The 15117-nt window shown below is 48.0% G+C and overlaps 2 protein-coding genes and 1 long non-coding RNA gene across 5 annotated transcripts in view; 1 reads left to right on the top strand and 2 right to left on the bottom strand.

Moving 5' to 3' along the window:
• LOC148145061 (uncharacterized) overlaps nt 1-14121 on the bottom strand; it is a 28265-nt gene extending 14144 nt beyond the window's left edge. The window contains exon 1 of the long non-coding RNA XR_015751735.1: nt 14085-14121. This is a non-coding gene — a long non-coding RNA (uncharacterized LOC148145061). The remainder of the gene's footprint in view (nt 1-14084) is intronic.
• LOC148145055 (uncharacterized) overlaps nt 1-15117 on the bottom strand; it is a 222097-nt gene that overhangs the window by 4561 nt on the left and 202419 nt on the right. Inside the window, exon 1 of one of the 3 annotated variants that reach the window (XM_087975559.1) lies at nt 1944-1979. The exons of 1 other annotated variant lie outside the window; for it this stretch is intronic. The gene's annotated coding sequence lies outside the window, so the exon portion shown is untranslated. Of the gene's footprint in view, nt 1-169; nt 232-1943; nt 1980-15117 lie in introns of those variants that run through there. One more of the 3 variants, XM_087975560.1, reaches the window with a different exon arrangement.
• Nucleotides 1-15117, top strand: part of LOC148145059 (uncharacterized) — a 114082-nt gene that overhangs the window by 31129 nt on the left and 67836 nt on the right. The gene's annotated exons all lie outside the window — the stretch shown is intronic.

Below are 15117 nucleotides of genomic sequence, written 5' to 3'. Positions count from 1 at the left end.
GGACGCCCAGGAACACCATCCCTTTTTGCAGGAAGGCCGACTCGAGAAAAGGGAAGCCTGATAGGGGAAACTCCTCAATCCACAAACAACTTATTTATACAGGCCCACAGAATGCTCTTCACCCCAGAGGCAGTAGTATGTTACTCCTCTCTATCGGTAGATGACTTACTTGTCCCGTCCCCAGTCCCCGATTCCAATCTATTCGTCAGACTTCCTACTGCCGACCCTGCGAAGGGAAATATCACTTTCCAATACCTCCGGTCTGGGTATACAAACAGCTGGTGTAACACTGGCTGGGGTACAGCAGGCCTTATGCGGCACATGGACCTGGAACGGAACCCTTCCCTTGTGCATTTATAGGCCTTTTCTCTTTTCAGAACCTGATACTGTCACCAAGTCCATGTACAATAGGTCTCAGGGAGAGCCCAATGGGAATAGCATTCTGAGGACCATTGTCTCCCATACAGTGCGAGTGCTCGAGTCACTTGGCCCATTTTTTACAGCGCTCAAGCAACTCCTCTTGCACAATGTCGACCCTTTACTCCTGTAGACCTGACCAGACCCCCTGCTGTAACATTTCAGGAACCTATTTTGATAAACTCTCTGTAATATACACCAAACCAGACTATTATTTCTTCAGCTAAGGTAAAGCTACCAATTTCCTTGTCCTGGATGGCAAAGATGTCCCTCATAAGGTCACTATCAGAGCCCTTGTTCCCACAACAGTACCTTGTCCTGGCCAGTGGACAAGTCGATGGAACCTCCATCTGAGGAGGATGCAGCGGTCGGTCTCAGCCAACCTTGCTCCACCTGGAAGGATCCCAAGGGACTGGGTGACAATACAGGACACCCGATAGGCTGGGGAATCCAGAGTACCCTGAGGTTGGAAGGATCGGCAGGGGTGTCAAGTCAACAGAACCGCAATTCCCTCTTTTGCGGCCTGACCATTCGAGGAAATAAGACTAAAGAGACTCTGAAACAGAGTAAACTGGGATTGTCAGACCTGTCTATTTACTCTGTGCAGAATCGGTATGCCTTCGACTATATACTCCCCCAGGAGTGTGAGGTCTGCACCATTGTCCAAGATAAATGCACTATGGGCATTCCCGATCTGACTGGCAATATTACTAAGATACAAGAAGAGATCCAGGTATTCCTTGACAGAATGACTCAAGGGACCAGTTGGGGAAACTGCAGATCGGGCTGATGGTACAATTGGCTTATCAATTTAGGTATGTCTGTTTGTCGGTATTGGTATTGTTAGGTATTTAATTGCTCGGCTTATGAGGTCCCTTAGTGATATAGATTTGCCCCAGAAAATGCTCCTTTTGCGATCCGATGGCTCACCCACACGTGTCGATGGCGATGATAAATATGACCAGATGAGCTGCGAAGATGGTGGTGCCGCTCTACAGGATGTTGATGGCTGGACCACCTTGAAGGGCATTCGTTTGGACTAGCCTTCTCTTTCAGTGATCGTGGTGCAATCAAAGGGAGGAATGAGGGTGGGGCATCTGGGTGATAAAGTCTATAGCCTTAAAACTTGTCTTTAAACATTCAGACTAAAATGTAATGCTGAATTATTGAATACATTTACTGCACTAGAAAATAAACAGGCAGGAATGCTCAGAAAGAGGAGAGAACTTAAAGATAGGGACACCTGGGCTCACCAAGTGATAACAGGATGTTGTGAGGCAATTTTGAACGTTTGCCTCAGCATCGGTGAATCTGTGTGAACATGATCCCAAGTGATAACATTCACAGCCGTTCCCTTGTGCGACCATTTTAGTGCTGAGGCTGTTAAATCCCGTAGAAAATTAACTCAGTGTTTATCTGCACTGGATTGAAATGAATTGCATTTTGGGACTTTCTGATGATATTGAGTAGCCATTACTGGTTATTAAATACAAACTCTGTAAAAGGAAATATTGATAAAGCTTTACCGCATTTGCTGCAGCCGAGGCTCCAGCGGAGGAAACAGGCCGCGTGCACACTTCCGGCTTCGGGATGGCAACGCCCCCTGGTACTGGTCCCGCCCCCTCCTCGAACAATGCCACACGTAAACCCCGCCCCTTCCCAGCTCTGCTCATTAACCCCGCCCCTACCATACGCATCTCATTAAATCCGTCGTTTTGAACGCTGCTCGTAATGCCCGCCCCTTCGAGGCAAAGCCCCGCCTCTTGGACCCAAACTTCTTTCCCCATCGAGCTCCAAAGTCCGCCCTTTCGCCGCGGTCCCCGCGCGAGTCAAAACCACGCCCCCTGACCCCACGCGCTACCGCTCACAAAGCCACGCGCCTCCAGGTTGGACGCGCCGCTCCGCCCGCTGACCCTTGCCCCGCCTACTAGCTGGTGACCCTCTCACGAGACACGCCCCGCCCATGAACTTCCCCCTCCCCCCAAACCCGCCCTCCAAACTAAACCCCGCCCACCCAGGTGTATTTGGAAGCACTAGCTTCTGCAGCGCTGCTCCTTCTGCCGGTGGCTGTGCTGCAGGATCATAAGACACAGAATTAATAGCAAAACATGAGACCATAAGACATAGGGGTGGACGTAACGCCATTCGGCCCATCGAGTCCACTCCACCATTCAATCATGGCTGATGGGCATTTCAACTTCAATTACCCGCATTCTCCCCGTAGCCCTTAATTCCTTGTGACATCAAGAATTTATCAATTTCTGCCTTGAAGACATTTAGCGCCCCAGCCTCCACTGCACTCTGTGGCAATGAATTCCACAGGCCCACCACTCTGGCTGAAGAAATGTCTCCGCATTTGTGTTCTGAACTTACCGCCTCTAATTCTAAGGCTGTGTCCACGGGTCCTAGTCTCCTCGCCTAACGGAAACAATTTCTAGCGTCCACCCTCTCCAAGCCATGTATTATCTTGTAAGTTTCTATTAGATCTCCCCTTAATCTTCTAAACTTCAATGAATACAAACCCAGGATCCTCAGCCGTTCCTCATATATTAGACCTACCATTCCGGGGATCATCCGTCTGAATCTCCGCTGGACACGCTCCAGTGCCAGTATGTCCTTCCTGAGGTGTGGGGATCAAAACTGGACACAGTACTCCAAATGGGGCCTAACCAGAGCTTTATAAAGTCTCAGTAGCACAACAGTGCTTTTATATTCCAACCCTCTTGAGATAATTGACAACATTGCATTCGCCTTCTTAATTCCGGACTCAACCTGCATGTTAACCTTTAGAGAATCCTCAACTAGCACTCCCAGATCCCTCTGATCAGTTCACAGTGTCATGCAACCGGTGCAATATTTGGAACAAACCTGGACCGCTGCTGAGTCCTTCATCTTTTAGAATGGGTTGCAGGTTTCAGTTCATCAATATATAAATTCCAGAACTTTAGATCAGATTCCCTACAGTGTAGAAACAGGCCCTTCGGCCCAACAAGTTCACACCGACCCGCCAAAGAGCAAAACACCCAGCCCCATTCCCTGTCACCTAACACTACGGGGCAATTGAGCTTGGCCAATTCACCCTAACACGCACGTCTTTGGACTGTGGGAGGAAACCCTCGCAGACGTGGGGGGGATGTGGGGTGGGGGAATTTAACCCGGGGCTCTGGCGCTGTGAGGCAGCAGTGCTAACCACAAAAAAAGTGACATTTTCTGTTTTTCAGTGGCAGATGCAGCCCAGGAGTGGAGAGTCACTGATTTTAGGTTTTAAATTTGAAGTCGGAGAGCAGAGGTTCCTGGGAAAGGAGGGACGACTTATTTTTATTTCCTTCCTGCTGTATCAGTCAGTGGGTACTGTTGAGGGGGGAAAAACGACCTACCAGGCGTATGCACTGGAGCCCAGGTCTCTGGCAGAGAGCCTGTCCCTGTTGCACCAGAAGGGAAGGAGGGAAAGGAGGAGAGTGTTAGTCATTGGGGACTCAATAGTTAGAGGGTCAGATAGAAGGTGTGTTGGGAACGAACAAGACTCGCGGTTAGTGTGTTGCCTCCCAGGTGCCAGGGTGCGTGAAGTCTCGGATCGTATCTTTGGGGTCCTGAAGGGAGAGGGTTTCCAACCCCAAGTCATGGTCCATGTAGGCACCAACAACATAGGTAGAAATGTGAGAAACAGAACTCACTCACAAATCAATTAGCCTGAGACAAAGCATTGGAAACAAGAACAATTTATTACAGTCTTGCAAGTACCGGACGCTCCTGCAACCAAGCAGAAATGTGCGCCAAAACGGAGCCTGTTAGCTTTCTTGTTCAGTTTACAAGTTGTGGAATCACGCCTCCCTTTTCCCATCCTATCATAAGCCGATTACCTCACTTGTCAGTTATTTTCTTATCTGGCCATCCCGCTGTCCTTGTCTGCATTCTTTGTTCCTTGTTTGTTACAGCTTGTTCTTTTATCCACTTTCTCTAATCTTACGATAAGCTTTATTGTGAAATGCTACTGTTGCTTCTTTTTGTGGTCAACTACAACACTCTAAAGTTATTTCCTCGCGTAAAACTACTTTCTTTAAAAGACTCTCTATATTCATTAAAGTCTGAGCCTTAAGTATGCCACATGCTACAAGAATTCCACTTCCGTTTGTATAATGTTACACTACTTGGAGTTCTTTCATAGGCCTCTGCAGAGTTCGAGGGAGGGGGAAGAGGGGATTAGCAAAATTATTCTGGGTAGTAGTGAAAGGAACAGGGTGGTCATTATGGGGGACATTAACTTCCCCAACATTGACTGGAAATGCTTTCACTCTAGTACGTCGTATGGATCAGTTTTTGTCCAGTGTGTGTGCAGGAGGGCTTTCTGACACAGCATGTCGAAGGGCCGACAAGAGGGGTGGTCACACTGGATCTGGTGCTTGGTAATGAACTAGGCCAGATGTTTGATTTAGTGGAAGGTGAGCACTTTGGAGAGAGTGACCATAATTCAGTTGGGTTTCATTTAAAGGGATAGGAACATGCCACAGGTCAAGAGTTATCGATGGGACAAGGGCAATTATAATGCAATTAGGCAAGACTTAGGATGCATAGAATAGGGTAGCAAAATGCAGGGGATGGGAACAATTGAAATGTGGAGCTGGTTTAAGGAACAGATATTGTGTGCCCTTGATAGGTATGTCCCGGTCAGGCAGGGAGTGATAAGGTAAGGGAACCGTGGTTTACAAGAGAAATTGCATCTCTTGTTACAAAGAAGGAGGAGGCTTATGTGTTGATGAGGTTCAGATGAGGCGATGGTTCAGATGAGGCGATGGAGAGTTACAGATCAGCTAGGAAGGATTTAAAGAGACAGTTAAGAGCAAAGAGAGGACATGAGCAGTCTTTAACACATAGAATAAAGGAGAACCCTAAAGCTTTCTATAGGTATGTGAGGAATAAAAGGATGATTAGGGTAGGAATAGGGCCAATCAAAGACAGAAGTAGGAAGTTGAGTGTGGGCCCTGTGGAGATTGGAGAGGTGTTAATGAATATCTCTCATCGGTCTTCACTCAGGAAAAGGAGAATATTGTCAAGGAGAAGAATGAGGTACGAGATATTAGACTCGAAAGGATCAAGGTTAGTTGCACACAGGTGTTATCAATTCTAGAAGGAGTGAAAATAGACAAGTGCCCCGGACCGGATGGGATTTATCCGAGGATTCTCTGGGAAGCGAGGGAGGAGATAGCAGAGCCTTTGGTTTTGATATTTGAGTTGTCATTGTCTACAGGTTTAGTACCAGAGTGGAGAATTGCAAATGTTGTGCCCTTGTTCAAGAAGGGCAGCAGAGATGACCCAGGTAATTATAGACCAGTGAGCCTTACTTCTGTTGAAGGAAAGCTTTTGGAAAAGAATATTAGAGATAGGATTTATAATCATCTAGCAACCAACAATTTGTTTTCAGATAGTCAACATGGTTTCATCAAGAGCAGATCGTGTCTCACAAACCTCATTGCGTTTTTTGAGAAGGTGACCAAGTATGGAGATGAGGGTAGGGCAGTTGATGTGATGTACATGGACCTCAGTAAAGGTTCCACATGGTAGGCTGTTGGAGAAAATGCAGAGGCATGGGATTGAGGGTGATTTAGCAGTTTGGATTAGAAACTGGCTTTCTGAAAGAAGGCAGCGAGTGCTGGTTTATGGAAAATATTCAGCCTGGTGTCCGGTTACTAGTGGTGTGCCTCAAGGATCTGTTTTGGGATGGTTTGTCATTTGTATAACTGACTTAGATGCAGGCATAGTGTTGTTAAGAAGGCATACGGTGTGTTAGGTTTCATTCGTAGAGGGATTGAGTTCCGGAATTCAAATATCATGCTGCAACTACACAAAACGGTGATGTAGCCACACTAGGAATATTTGTACAGTTCTGGTCCCCATATTTCAGGAAGGATATGGGAAGCATTGGAAAAGGAGCAGAGAAGATTTACCAGATCGTTTCCTTGTCTGGATGGAGGGTCTTGTGAGGAAAGGCTGAGAGACTTGGGTCTGTTCTCATTGGAAAGAAGAAGGATAAGAGGGGATTTGATAGAGATATATAAGATGATCAGACAATTAGATAGGGTAGACAGTGAAAGACTCTTTCCTAGGATGGTAATGTCAGCTTGTAAGAGTGGGCATAACTACAAATTCAGGGGTGATAGATTTAAGACAGATGTCAGAGGCAAGTTCTTTATGCAGAGAGTGGTAAGGGCGTGGAATGCCCTACCTGCTAAGGTAGTCAACTCAGCCACATTAGGGAGATTTAAACAGTCCTTAGATAAGCGCATGGTTGATTTTGGGATAGTGTCAGGGAACGAGCTGAGAATAGTTCACAGGTCAGCGCAACATCGAGGGCTGAAGGGCCTGTTCTGCGTTGTATTGTTCTATGTTCTTTGTTCTATGTTCTAAACTTAGTGCAGGAGGCGGAAAGAAATGAGCAGCTTTAAAACAAAAACCTCTTGGAGCTCAAAGCTTTCAATGAGAGTCTGAGCCCGGCGGTAAGTTCAGGTAACCTTTATTGCAACCCAACTTTGTTACAACTTCAGATCCCCCCAGCAAAAAGGCAGGGAAAAAGCAGTTGCTTTTTGAACAGCTGAAGGTGAAAGTGCACACACCACATGTCCCCTTGTCCCACCCCCCTCACTGTCTTTACTATTGGCCAGCACCAAGTTGTTCCTTTGTAATTGGATCCTTGGTACAGCCGTAACCCGGAGGAAGTATTGCCTCACTCAGCAATTTCAACCCATACCCTGTCTCCAAGTAAGTTTCTCCCCGCTCATTTACCAGGAAGGGGCAGCGTAGAATCAACCAGACTGCTGTGGGTCTGGAATCACGTGTAGGCCAGACCGGGTAAAGGGTGCAGCTGGAACGACTGAGCGAATCCTTTCCCACAATGGTGGTTCCCTTCCCTAACAAGGGAGAGAGTGAATCAGATGGGGGCTTTCTCCCCCGCACCACCCCTTCCCTGAAACGGTCTCATCGTTAGATTCCGAACTCCACATTTCTGACCGAATACCAATTCTGCCATCTGTCGTGGCGGGATTCAAACCCGGGAATCCCCGGAACCGGGTTGATAGTCCAATCGATATTGGCACTCGGCCGTCACTCCTTCAATGCCCCTGTGATGCCACGTGAACTCGCTGGTGCTTCCGCAGGTGGGAGGAGTAGGTGAAGCCCTTCCCACACTGAGAGCAGGTGAATGGCCTCTCCCCCGTGTGGACCCGCTGGTGGGCCAACAGGTGGGAGGATGTGCTGAAGGCCTTCCCGCAGTCGGTGCAGGGGAATGGCCTCTCCCCAGTGTGACTGCGCCGATGAGTCTCCAGGGCAGACGGGACATGGAAGCCTTTCCCACAGTCGCCACACTTCCACGGTTCCTCCACAGGGCGGGTTTCCTCAGGTTTCTCCATGGCCACAGCTTCAGCTGCACACAAACACTTGTAGAGCCCTCCCTGCCGTGAAATCCCCTTTCCAGGCCGTATAACTGTTTCAGGCTCCACGCACAGTGCGCTGCAACAGTGGGGTCTCTCGTCCAGTCCCACTGATGCTGAAAATGTCTTCAAACAGGAACCAAAAAGCGTTGATCCTTCTCACAGAAATCACAGTCAAAAGTCGTTGCGGTCCCAATAGATTGAGTGACTGTCAGACATTGACAGCAAACTGAGGATTGCAGACACTGGACAGTCAGTCGAAAAATGTGGCACTGGAAAAGCACAGCAGGTCAGGCAGCATCCGAGGAGCAGGAGGGTCAATGTTTCGGGCATAATTCCATTGATTTTGAAATTTCAATCTTCAGATTTTCAAATACTCTGCAAAAAGAGATTACAAAAGTCATCACTATCAGTGCAGGGTAGAAAGCAATTCTACTTTCTGTGGAATATTCTTTTGTTGTTCCACAAAATTGAAAGCACCATCCCACTCTCTCTCCCCCTCTGTTCTCACTCCGCTCTAACTAATTCCCCTGAAGGTGCTGATTCAGGATCTTACAGGGGCAGAAAAAGCAAAACCATCAAGACTGACATCTCTCTGAATTTTGGATACCTCCACCTGAAAGTTAATATCTTTCACAACGCTGGGATCCTGCTGAGAGTGAGCAGGTCTGATATTGGGAAGCAAAAAAAAAGTGTCAATTCAGGGTGAACCTGCAATGCAGCTTCTTGAGGAAGGACCAGACACAAAATGGTTAATGACCCCGGGAAGGTGGGAGCAAAATGAGACATCAAGGCATTAACACCAACACACTTCAGTCAAACTCTTCTGCTTCCCAGTCAGGGCAAAACATGCTCTAAAAGTCCAGCTTTCACAACCACACTTCTGCTTTCACTGAGTCACACAGCGCAGAAACAGACCCTTTGGCACAACCTGCCCAGATATCCTAAATTAATCTAGTCACGTTTGCCATCACTTGGCCCCTATGTGGGCCGGGTGCTGGCAGCTTGGACTAAATTGGGTTGGCTATCTTGTCAGCAAGGACGAGTTGGACCGAAGGGTCCGTTTCTGTGCTGTCCATCTCTATGACTCCAGTTTACTATCACTTGACCTCGACCCATTTGAACCCTTCATATTCAGATGCCTGTCCAGGAGCATTTTAACTTGCCATCATACCAGCACCCACCACTTCCTCTGGCAGCTCACGCCATCGCTCAAGCGACTCCACATTGAAACTGTCTGGTCTGGTGCACCAAATGACACCAGGATAATCTCAGATCATTCCAGATCGCATCGATACTCAGTCAGTAGCTTTCCCGATCAGGATGTTGTACGTGATCAAACAGGTCAGTGGGTAGGCGATCCCCCACCTCTTAGTTCAAGTATCTCTACGAGAACTCCCTTGCTGGAGGGTCCCTTGGAGACACTTCAACTGGACTTCATTGAGTTGCAGAAATCAGTTCAGTTGCTATAAATATGTTTTTCTTATTGCTGATGTCTTTTCGAAGTGGATTGAAGCCTACCCTCCTCCTAACGCGACTGCTGAGACTGTGGTGAAGATTTTGTTTAAGGAAATAATTCCCTGCTTCAGTATACCTGCGTGCATTAGCTCGGACAATGGACCACACTTTGTAGGTAATATTAACGGAGAACTCTGTTCCCAGCTTTGTATTTGTCGGCAACTGCATGGTGCTTATCATCCTCAGGTGGCCGGCCTTATTCAATGTTTTAACCAGACTCAAGACTAAACTTGCCAAATGGATGGCAGAGTCTCGCCTCTCCTGGTTATGCTAATCCCTGTGGCCTTATTCCATGCGATCCATGTCTGCGAGCAAGACACGACTGTCTCCAGCTGAGTGTCTCTCTGATCACCCCCTCCGTACCCCTTGGAACGATTCGGCTCCCTTCTCAGTCCACTTCCACCACATAACCGAAGCAATGATTGGTTATGTTCTTGCTCTAACTAGTGTTATGCGTGCCTTTCACTCCCAGGAGCGTGCGGCCTACAGCGATGTTCCCTCCCTTTCAGCCTCGTCACGGGTAGAGCCTGGTTCGTTGGTGCTCGTCAAGAACTGGACTGGCAAAGGTCTCCATCCTCGTTGGGATGGCCCCTTCCAGGTTTTACTTCCCACCCCTACAGCAGTCACAGTCGTTGGGCGCTCCGCTTGGGTCCACCTGCACCATTGTAAATTGATTGACCGCACCAATCAAAAGGGGGAAAGAGGAGGAGAGAATCCTGGAATCCCAACAAAAGGAGTGGACCCTGTCCATTTGGGTTTTTGAATCTTGCTGTTGTTCTAATGTTAATCTTATTACAGACACTTGAACTAAGAGGACGGACATGTCGGGGATCGCTGATCTCCTCACCTTTCTGATCACGTACAACATCCTGATGGGGAAAGCCACTCAGTATGGATGCAACCAGGAATAATCAGAGATTATCCACCACCCATGCTGAGATGATGTTGTCCAGTGCACCGGACCAGACGCCTTTGACGTGTGGAACGTGATGAAGATTGATTATTGCAATGGACTCTTACATCAGAAAGACCAGATGGTCCATCTGGACAGTAGAAATCAGTGGGAGTTACCATGTCGTTACCTTGTTTTTTTTTATTTTACCTGCAGACGCAAGCCTAGTGAGGATAAAAATGCTCAACTGCGTTATTATGGTAAATATTTTAAGGACGCCTAGGAACACCATCCCTTTTTGCAGGACGGGCCGACTCGAGAAAAGGGAAGCCTGATAGGGGAAACTCCTCAATCCACAAACAACTTATTTATACAGGCCCACAGAACGCTCTTCACTCCAGAGGCAGTAGTATGTTACTCCTCTGTATCGGGAGATGACTTACTTGCCCCGTCCCCAGTCCCGGATTCCATTCTATTCATCAGACTTCCTGCTGCCGACCCTGCGAAGAGAAATATCACTTTCCAATACCTCCGGTCTGTGTATACAAACAGCTGGTGTAACACTGGCTGGGGTACGGCAGGCCTTATGCGGCACATGGACCTGGAACGGAACCCTTCCCTTGCACATTTATAGGCCTTTTCTCTTTTCAGAACCTGATACTGTCACCAAGACCATGTACAATAGAGCTAAGGGAGAGCCCAATGGGAACAGCATTCTGAGGACCATTGTCTCCCATACAGTGCGAGTGCTCGAGTCACTTGGCCCATTTTTTACAGCGCTCAAGCAACTCCTCTTGCAAAACGTCGACCCTTTACTCCTGTAGACCTGTCAAGACTCCCTGCTGTAACATTTCAGTAATCTATATTGACAAACTCTCTGTAATATACACCAAACCAGTCTATTATTTCTTCAGCTAAGGTAAAGCTACCAATTTCCTTGTCCTTGATAGCAAAGATGTCCCTCATAAGGTCACTATCGGAGCCCTTGTTCCCACAACAGTACCTTGTCCTGGCCAGTGGACAAGTCGATGGAACCTCCATCTGAGGAGGATGCAGCGGTCGGTCTCAGCCAACCTTGCTCCAACTGGAAGGATCCCAAGGGACTGGGTGACAATACAGGACACCCGATAGGCTGGGGAATCCAGAGTACCCTGAGGTTGGAAGGATTGGCAGGGGTGACAAGTCAACAGAACCACAATTCCCTCTTTTGCGGCCTGACCTTTCGAGGAAATAAGACTAAAGAGGCTCTGGAACAGAGTAAACTGGGATTATCAGACATGTGTCTTTACTCTGTGCAGAATCGGTATGCTTTAGACTATATACTCCCCCAGGAGGGTGAGATCTAGAACATAGAACAATACAGCACAGAACAGGCCCTTCGGCCCACGATGTTGTGCCGAACTTCTAACCTAGATTAAGTACCCATCCATGTACCTATCCAAATGCCGCTTAAAGGTCGCCAATGATTCCGACTCTACCACTCCCACGGGCAGCGCATTCCATGCCCCCACCACTCTCTGGGTAAAGAACCCACCCCTGACATCTCCCCTATACCTTCCACCCTTCACCTTAAATTTATGTCCCCTTGTAACACTCTGTTGTACCCGGGGAAAAAGTTTCTGACTGTCTACTCTATCTATTCCTCTGATCATCTTATAAACCTCTATCAAGTCACCCCTCATCCTTCGCCGTTCCAACGAGAAAAGGCCGAGAACTCTCAACCTATCCTCGTACGGCTTCCTCTCCATTCCAGGCAACATCCTGGTAAATCTTCTCTGCACCCTCTCCAAAGCTTCCACATCTTTCCTAAAGTGAGGCGACCAGAACTGCACACAGTACTCCAACTGTGGCCTAACCAAAGTCCTGTACAGCTGCAACATCACTTCACGACTCTTGAATTCAATCCCTCTGCTAATGAACAATAATACTCCATAGGCCTTCTTACAAACTCTATCCACCTGAGTGGCAACCTTCAAAGATCTATGTACATAGACCCCAAGATCCCTCTGTTCCTCCACCTGACTAAGAACCCTACCATTAACCCTGTATTCCACATTCTTATTTGTTCTTCCAAAATGGACAACCTCACACTTGGCAGGGTTGAACTCCATCTGCCACTCCTCAGCCCAGCTCTGCATCATATCTAAGTCCCTCTGCAGCCGACAACAGCCCTCCTCACTGTCCACAACTCCACCTATCTTTGTATCATCTGCAAATTTACTGACCCACCCTTCGACTCCCTCATCTAAGTCAATAAATAAAAATTACAAACAGCAGAGGACCCAGAACTGATCCCTGTGGAACTCCACTTGTAACTGGGCTCCAGGCTGAATATTTACCATCTACCACCACTCTCTGCCTTCGACCGGTTAGCCAGTTTTCTATCCAATTGGCCAAATTTTCCTCTATCCCATGCCTCCTGACTTTCCGCATAAGCCTACCATGGGGAACCTTATCAAATGCCTTACTAAAATCCATGTACACTACATCCACTGCTCTACCCTCATCCACATGCTTGGTCACCTCCTCGAAGAATTCAATAAGACTTGTAAGGCAAGACCTACCCTTCACAAATCCGTGCTGGCTGTCCCTAATCAAGCAGTGTCTTTCCAGATACTCATAAATCCTATCCCTCAGTACCCTTTCCATTACTTTGCCTACCACAGAAGTAAGACTAACAGGCCTGTAATTCCCGGGGTTATCCCTATTCCCTTTTTTGAACAGGGAATCTGCACCATTGTCCAAGATAAATGCACTATGGGCATTCCCGATCTGACTGGCAATATTACTAAGATACAAGAAGAGATCCAGGCATTCCTTGACAGAATGACTGAAGGGACCAGTTGGGGAAACTGCAGATCGGGCTGATGGTACAATTGGCTTATCAATTTAGCTATGTCTGTTTGTTGGTATTGGTTTTGTTAGGTATTTAATTGCTAGGCTTATGAGGTCCCTTAATGACATAGATTTACCCCAGAAGATGCTCCTTTTGCGATCCGATAGCTCACCCACACGTGTCGATGGCGATGATAAATATGACCAGATGAGCTGCGAAGATGATGGTGCCGCTCTACAGGATGTTGATGGCTGGACCACCTTGAAGGGCATTCGTTTGGAGTAGCCTTCTCTTTCAGTGATCGTGGTGCAATCAAAGGGAGGAATGAGGGTGTGGGCATCTGGGTGATAAAGTCTATAGCCTTAAAACTTGTCTTTAAACATTCAGACTAAAATGTAATGCTGAATGATTAAATACATTTACTGCACTAGAAAATATTTGAGGAGAAAGTGAGGTCTGCAGATGCTGGAGATCAGAGCTGAAAATGTGTTGCTGGAAAAGCGCAGCAGGTCAGGCAGCATCCAGGGAACAGGAGAATCGACGTTTCGGGCAGGGGTTCCTGAAGAAGGGCTTATGCCCGAAACGTCGATTCTCCTGTTCCCTGGATGCTGCCTGACCTGCTGCGCTTTTCCAGCAACACATTTCCTGCACTAGAAAATAAACAGGCAGGAAGGCTCAGAAAGAGGAGAGAACTTAAAGATAGGGTCACCTGGGCTCACCAAGCGATAACAGGATGCTGTAAGGCAATTAAGAACGTTTGCCTCAGCATCGGTGAATCTGTGTGAACAGGACCCCCAAGTGATAACATTCACAGCCGTTCCCTTGTGAGACCATTTTAGTGCTGAGGCTGTTGAATCCCGTAGAAAATTAACTCTCAGTGTATATCTGCACTGGATTGAAATGAATTGCATTTTGGGACATTCTGATGATATTGAGTAGCCATTACTGGTTATTAAATACAAACTCTGTAAAAGGAAATGTTGATAAAGCTTGACCTTACTTGCTGCAGCCAAGGCTCCAGCGGAGGAAACAGGCCGCGGCATACTTCCAGTTTCGGGATAGCCACGCCCCCTCCTCGGCCAAGGCGACACGTAAATCCCTTCCGTTCCGAACGCAGCTCATAAACAGCGCCCATTCGGGACAAAGCCCCGCCTCTGGGATACAAACCTCCATCCCCCTCGCGCACCAAACCCCACGCATTCACCGCGGTCCCCGCGCAACCTCCCACAAAGCCGCGTGCCTCCACGCGAGACGGGCTGCACCGCCCGCTGAGCCTCGCCAATTAGCGCGCGACCCTCTCACGAGACACGCCCTGCCCCAAAGCCCGCCCTCCCGCTAAACCCCGCCCACCCAGGTATATTTGGAAGCACTAGCTTCTGCAGCGCTGCTCCTTCTGCGTGTCGCTGTGCTACAGGATCATAAGACACAGAATTAATAGCAAAACATCACAGTGTCATGCAACCGATGCAATATTTGGAACAAACCTGGACCGCTGTTGAGTCTTTCATCTTTTGGAAGGGGTTGCAGGTTTTAGTTCATCAATATATAAATTCCAGAACTTTAGATCAGATTCCCTACAGTGTGGAAACAGGCCCTTCGGCCCAACAAGTCCACACCAAACCGCCGAAGAGCAAAACACCCAGCCCCATTCCCCGTCACCTAACACTACGGGGCAATTTAGCTTGGCCAATTCACCCTAACACGCACGTCTTTAGACAGTGGGAGGATACCCGCGCAGACGTTGGGGGGGCTAATTGAACCCGGGGCTCTGGCGCTGTGAGGCAGCAGTGCTAACCACAAAAAAAAACATGAAATTTTCTGTTTTTCAGCAGCAGCTGCATCCCAGGAGTGGGGAGTCACTGATTTGAGGTTTTAAATTTGAAGTCAGACAGCAGAGGTTCCTGGGAGAGGAGGGACGACTTATTTGTATTTCCTTCTTGCTGTATCAGTCAGTGGGTACTGTTGAGGGGGGAAAACGACCTACCAGGGGTATGCACTGGGGCCCAGGTCTCTGGCACAGAACTGTCCCTGTT

This window comes from Chiloscyllium plagiosum, unplaced genomic scaffold (genome assembly GCF_037043375.1).
Source record: "Chiloscyllium plagiosum isolate Xiang-an unplaced genomic scaffold, Cpla_swu_hap1 HiC_scaffold_27, whole genome shotgun sequence".
Taxonomy (NCBI): domain Eukaryota; kingdom Metazoa; phylum Chordata; class Chondrichthyes; order Orectolobiformes; family Hemiscylliidae; genus Chiloscyllium; species Chiloscyllium plagiosum.
Note: the sequence above shows the minus strand (reverse complement) of the source record. Positions and strands in the feature narration are given on the sequence as shown.